The sequence below is a fragment of the Odontomachus brunneus genome, unplaced genomic scaffold, assembly GCF_010583005.1.
Source record: "Odontomachus brunneus isolate Ranch 3 - 2012 unplaced genomic scaffold, Obru_v1 Obru_scaffold_076, whole genome shotgun sequence".
In the NCBI taxonomy this organism is placed as follows: domain Eukaryota; kingdom Metazoa; phylum Arthropoda; class Insecta; order Hymenoptera; family Formicidae; genus Odontomachus; species Odontomachus brunneus.
Genome location: NW_022639526.1, coordinates 82,539 through 89,293, shown reverse-complemented (window position 1 = coordinate 89,293; position 6,755 = coordinate 82,539). Strand labels below are relative to the sequence as shown.

Here is a 6,755-nt window from a genome sequence, read left to right as displayed (position 1 = left end):
GAGAGAGAGAGAGAGAGAGAGAGAGAGAGAGAGAGAGAGAGAGAGAGCACCAGCCCATCGTCACGATAGAGGTGGCATCGCTAAACTGTCGACTTCGAGCTTTTAATTCGCGATCAAAGGACCGTAACGATCCGTCGGTGCCCTCTCGGTACCGGCCACTCTTTCCGACGTCAAAATTACTTTTAAATTCCTCCCACGTTCCCCTCTCCCCGTACCCGCGCCTCCGCCTCACCTAGTCTCCGCGCCCCGACGTGCACCCCAAACCCTCCGCCGGTGCTGCACACCAGGCCCCCGCGCTGCATCGGCAGGGGTGGCGGCGGCTCTTCTCTCTTCGCTTCTCTGTCCGCGACCGACCACTTTGCCGCTTTATAGCGTATGCGCGCGCCATGGCGGACGCGAGCCATGAAACGAATTCGGGCGTCGCTTAAGGAAAAAAGAGAATACGCCGAACAGGTGGTTCCGTCAAAGGTAATCGACTCTCTGCGGCCGATCGGATTCGATAACGCGCGGCGCGAGGGGCTATCCCTCCAGCCCCGTGAACCTGAGCCGAGGCTCAGAAAGAAGGAAGGGCGATGGGGGGAGAGAGGAGGGGGGGGAGGCGCGGGTGGCGGTGTAATAATGACGTTTCGTCCTGACGGTTCTCCAACGGCCGGAGGAACCTCGTCGGTCGACCCTCTCTCGCGCTACATCGTCGATTGCATCTCGATATTGGCTTCGATCCATGTCTCCGGAATTTCTCCGGTTTCCGAGTCGTGCCGCCCGCGATCGCTTTGGCCGATGTGACGGCGGTGAGGAGGCAGGGGGTCAGGGGTGGTTTTTTTTCCCCGAATGGAATTTTAACGCCGATTACCGCGATGAGAAATCCGAGTCACTCTTGCACGTTCTCGGATCATTGACGACGGAGGAGGATCGGAGACGAGGGGGAGGGCAGGGGGTAAATATCAAGGACGGAATTAGGTGGATTTCGTATCGCACGCATCGTTGGGCGGTTCCGCCCGGGCTATTCTGAGCGGTTATTTTCGTATTGGCTTGTGGGCCGCATCGCACTGGGAAGATTATTTTTGCATTTGCAACTAAAATATTCGGTGAGATGCGAGTTGGGGGCAGCAGCGTTACATGGTTTTACACTTCGAGTATTATTGAGAAAGCGAAACACACGTAGCGGCAATTAAATGTTTTGCTCGCGATCACCAGACGTTCGCTGGATTTGGATTTTAACCAAATTACGGTCCGCTGCATGTACCGAACCTTCGTTTCGACAGCGAAATCCTTTGTTCAGTGTGGCGCGAGGGCAGAAAAGGTTTGCTTGGACTGACCAACCTCCGGTGAAATATGAACGACTCGGAAATGTGAGGCTGAATCTGTCAGAATTCAGTCGGAATTGTCAAGATTTCGGAGATTGACTTGAACAGAGATTCTGGCGATTCCGGAGACTCCCTGAACCGTTCATGCTTCACCGTTTGCTTCGTCCAACCCAGACTTTTTTTCCCGTGAGCAACGGCAAGAACATTTGCGCGAACTCTAGAGCTCTTGGAACGATCGTCCGGCAGCCGCGCGCGCGGTAATCGCGAATAATCGGCAAAGCGGCAATGACAAGCGAGGATAAACTTTCCTGTGGAGATTTCCATCGAGAGAGAAACCGCGCGATAGACCGCGCGCGCTCGAGGAGTTTCGCGTCGGACCGCGGCTAATTAATTGGTCAATTTGCATTCGGTTAGCCGTGGATTAAACACAATTTCTCCCTCGCTACTCTTCTTTTTTCCTCTCGTGCAGATCGCGAGAAAACTCTCAAAGGAAGCCGTCATCCCAGTAATTGGAACGCGTTTGGCGATGCCTTTGTGCCGTTCACGCGTGCGTTCGACTCTGTCTCTCTCTCTCTCTCTCTCTCTCTCTTTCCCTGTCTCTTTCCCTCTCTCTCTCTCTCTCTCTCCTCTGAGAAGCTTAATGCGATCGACTGGAACGTAAATGAATGTATTAACGCAACGCGCATCGCATGTGTCTGCCGGTGCGCATCTTGAGCCAGAAATTGAGAAATATAATTTCTCCTCCCTCTAACACGCACGCGTTCGCTCGCTCGCTCGCCCGCGAAGGGATATTTTTGCGCGAGACGCTGAAACGGCGAAATGACGGCCAGCAATCATCCTCGAGCTCGAACCGCGCGGGTGATGGACGCGGGGCTTCATTTTTTATTCCTTCCTGCCGCTGGAAATAACCAGGTCGCGCGTGGCGCACGGAAGAGAACTCGGAAAAATAGTCCCAACTTTATCCCGTCCGCCAACGCCGCCGTATTTTCGATCCGGTAAGACGACAATGACGGACACTCCGGTTTGTTTGCTCGCCTGTTTGTTCGCGACGCGTCGCGCCGACGCGACGACGCGCTTACGTTGCGCGAACGAGACAGAGCTCAGCCGATTCAATGAGTGAGAGAAAGAGAGAGAGAGAGAGTCGCGCAGGGATTTTAATTAACAATTCGACCGTGGGACGTTAATTTTGCAGTTAATTAAAACGCCGTCGCGCCTTCTCACGTCGAACGGCGGCGACGGTGAGCGAAAGAGAAAGAGAGGAGGGGAAGGAGAGGAAGAGCAGTGGCATTGAAGACGCAAAACTCGAAACTTGAAAAGGTTCCGCCGTCGTGCTATCGCGGTTTGTCACGGGGAATGCCGTCCCGCTTCTTCCCACGCACGCTTTCATCGAGAGACGAAAGCCGATCGCAGGTGTGCGCGATCGAACCGCCCCCGATCGTAATGCAGCGCAGATGAATTAATATCCGCCGTGCGTGTGCACGCCTGTGAGAAAACGCGTCGCGCCTAATTTCGCGCGAATCCGCGTTAGAAAATGGGGAGACTCGCTCTCCACAATGCAGTCCTCCTTCGCGTAAATTAATTTCAAAAAGACTGGGGAAAGAAGAAAGAGAGACTTTTTACTGTAAAATTTGACAAGTTTGAAGTAACGTGTGATAAATTCAGCTCCTCGTGTCGACGCCTAATTTCGATAACGAATTAAATTAAATTCGTGCGCACGTAAGAGCGAGTGAAGGGGAAGAGAGTGGATTAGAAGAAGTCGATTCGCTTCAATCAAAATGCTTGGAATCGTGGCAAAAATTTAGCATGACATTTGTCGCAACGAAACGCACTCGTAGTTGAAGTTTCATGCGACTCGTACGCGCCGTTATTCGTGAGACATTTAATACTTATGATGGAAGCAATACGGATGAACATTGTTCCACTGTAACTTCGTGAAGTTACAGCGGAGTGGCGCCGTCTGCCGTTGTACATTTATATATTAGGTCAAACTGAACAAAAAAGTCCTCTACCATTTTGCAAATGAACATAGGTTTTTAAATATTAATTAAAGAATATTTATGTGCATTATCGCGCACAATCGAGTAACAATTCTCTTTCATTAATAAGTAAAAATCTACATGGTTATTTGCAAAATAATAAAGAGCTTTTTTATTCAATCTAATGTACAAGCACGCAGCAGCACACATCGCCACTACAGCTCATCTTTACCGTATCGCTCACCAATCTTCTTTAACTAATATCTCGACTATTATTGAGAATATCACAAAACGGTATGGGACTTTTATGTTCACCTCAGTTCGTTCTACGTTTCCGCAAAAATTGCGCAGGAGAGTCCGCTACACTCTGTATAAAAATATAATTTTGCTCGTGACAAAAATATTGAAGTCATAGAAAAGCACCCTTGATGCGCCGCTAAAATACGACCCTTGAATGTCCTCAAAGTACACAGCCGATGGATTCGTTCCTTGAGCGAAATTAACGACGACGCAACGGCAACGCACGCATTCCTAATTCGGGTCTAACTCCACGTCCAATTGGGACGTTATAACCCCGGAACAATTCCGAAAATAATAGCAAGGAGAGCTTTAAGAATCGACCTATCGATTCGACTCGCTGTCGTGCGCGCGCGATTCGATAATACTTCGGACGACTAATCGGCGCGGAGCGCGCCGAGTCCTCGCCCAAAAAGCGTCTCGATCGCTTTCACCCCCTGTCCGCCTCGCCGTCCACGCCCGAATCGCAGTCACCCCTTCGGGTGTTTTTTTTCCTTTTTTTTTTAATTGTCCGCCTCGTAGCGAAAAAAGAGACGACGTAGGCGAACGGAAAATATATCGGCTGCAAGTGCATGCGCGCCGCGCGATGTGCATCCCGACGTCGACGATCGGATGGACACGCAGGACGAGGATGATGACGAGGACGAGCAAATCGTCGGACTCGACAGATATTTCAGCTCTTTTTATTCCCGCTTACGTCCGTTTACGTCCCTGATCCCACGCTCTCGCGTGGACTAAATACGGCGTGCATTAACAACGCAGACTCGGTGCGCAATGTATGTGTATACCTACACATGTGCAGACATGCGCAGCAGCACGCGTATTACACATCAAACACACACACACACACACACACACACACACACACACACACAAGCACGGACACACAGTCGCACACGTGCACGCAGATTCACGTACATCCATGCAGGCAGACGCGCGATTCCCCCGCATCCAGTGTCGGCAGGCATATAACGCTTTTCTTTTCAGGAACCAAGGGCGTCCTCGGGCGCATCCGCGGGGGCAACGCGAAAGCTCCACGTGTCGATGATCGCGATCGATGACGATGACGATGACGGTAACAACGACAACGACGACGATGACGATGACGACGACGACGACGTCGGCGTCGCGATTGTCGCGTAATCGCGGCGACGAATTAGCCAGAGAGAGAGAGAGAGAGAGAGAGAGAAAGAGCGAGAGCGATCCGCCAACGGCGCCCCGCGGATCCTCGACGAGGTCCGACCGGAAACGAGCACCTGGCGATCTCACAGCGAAGAGATCCTTGGATCCCGACCGCTCGGATCCTCGAGTCTCTCGCAAGAACTCTCGCGCCGAGAAAAAGAAAGCAGAGAAAGTGAAAAGACGAAATTATCCCTCGGTGCTCGTCCGCGACGTCGGCTCACGCGGATCCTCGGGATCCTCTCGGCTACCGTCGGCTACCGGGTGAAGGGCCCCGCGAGTAGCTTCGCGAGGTTAGTCCTCCTTGGACCTGCGGATTCTGCGGATCCACCCGGGTGCCAAGGGAAGAAGGGCGCGGATCAAGAGCTCGACCGATCACGAGGACCCTCGAATTCTCTCCGCTTTCGCGAAGCGGCCGCTCGGTTCGGCTCGTTGATTTCGTTTCGAATTTAGAGTGGACTTCTACCGTAGTTCGGTTACCCGCGCGAGAGCGAGAAAGAGAAAAGGATAGATAGATAGATAGATAGATAGATAGAGAAAGAGAGAGGGTGAAAGGGAAGGAGATAGAGAGGAAAGAGAAAGAGAGAGAGAGAGAGAGAGAGAGAGAGAGAGAGAGAGAGAGAAACTGGCTGCGCCGAGGGCCACTTGATTAGCGTTTCTTGCTCTCTGATCACCCAACGTCCCTCTTTATTTCAATGGCGGGCAGCAGATCTAACGTGTCCCTAGCGATTCCCCGCGCGATATTTCTCTTTCTCGCCGCTAATTCGACGCCCCCACCCCCACCCCCACCCCGCCGAGGAGAAAGGAGAGAGCAGACGGAGGGAAGAGAGCAACGATGCCGTCGGGTTTAAGTAAGGAGTTACGGCCGCGCATGGCCGGCCCGGCGGCGAGGAGTTACCGCCGCGCTATAGCCGGACGCGAATCAAGGAGTTACGGTCGCGCTCGGTCAGACGACAGCGAGGACACACGGCTCATCGGCCGGCTCTTGTCGATCGGTTCTCGTCCGTTCGTGTGTTATCGTTCGATCAATGATTTTCGATTCATTCTGAGAGAAAGAGAGAGAGAGAGAGAGAGAGATTCTTGCTCTCCCGCGATTGTCACGATTTCCCGAGAAGAGATCGTGTGAGACCGGCCGACCCTGACAGCACAAGATCTCCTGCAGACTTCCGGGAACATCTCATGGACGCGCTGAGGATATAGGGCGTTCCCTCAGGACGTTCCTGGACGTTCTCTGGACGTCTTTGCTGTTGGGGAACCGATTGAAACAAAAGGACCGGAGCTTCCCTCCCGTCGACAGCCGTCGCTCTTCGCACGAGCGACGCGGATGTCGCGACGCGAGGTTCCGCGCGATTACGTAATCGCTATCGAGCGCGGCTGTCCGCCGCCGCCGAGCGTCGCGATACATCCCGCGCGCCGAGGCCGTCCGTCGCTCGTTCTCCACCGCGGCGGGGGCGGCGGAGCGCGAAAGAGAGAATCGACGACGAGAAGAGGGCTTGTGCGCGCCGCCCCGACCTAAGAGACAGAGATGGAGTGAGAGATAGAGACGGAGTCGGGGTAAAGTAGAGACAGACAGACGGAGAGAGAAACAGAAAGAGAGAAAAGGAGAGTGCAGGACGGAGAAGCGAAAAGCGCGGCAACGAGGAAACCGGGGAGAATCGGTGTCGGGGTAATCAAGCGCCGCATGCGCGATCGTTCCCGCGTTCGAGAAAAAAAGAAGATAGAACCTTCATCCGTGACGTTTCTCGGTCGCACGCGTTATATCGGCGGACGCGCGACACCTTTCTCCTTTTTATGTCTTTGCGAGAATCTCCGGTGACACCGGTTCCGCGCACGTGTTCCTCGACTCGAGCGAACATCCAACGACAGACATCACGAATGAAGATTTTCGCACGTCGGATCGGTCAGGCGGCGCTTGATTATCAGACGGCGATTCTCCGCAAATTCGATGGAATTAATTCTGCAAAGGCGACCAGAGAGAACGAGAGAGAGAGAGAGAGAG

At 53.2% G+C, this 6,755-nt stretch overlaps 1 protein-coding gene across 4 annotated transcripts in view; it reads left to right on the top strand.

Annotated features, from left to right (window-relative positions):
* The window catches only part of LOC116847323 (homeobox protein onecut-like), a 125,288-nt gene that overhangs the window by 75,931 nt on the left and 42,602 nt on the right, over positions 1-6,755 (top strand). The gene's annotated exons all lie outside the window — the stretch shown is intronic.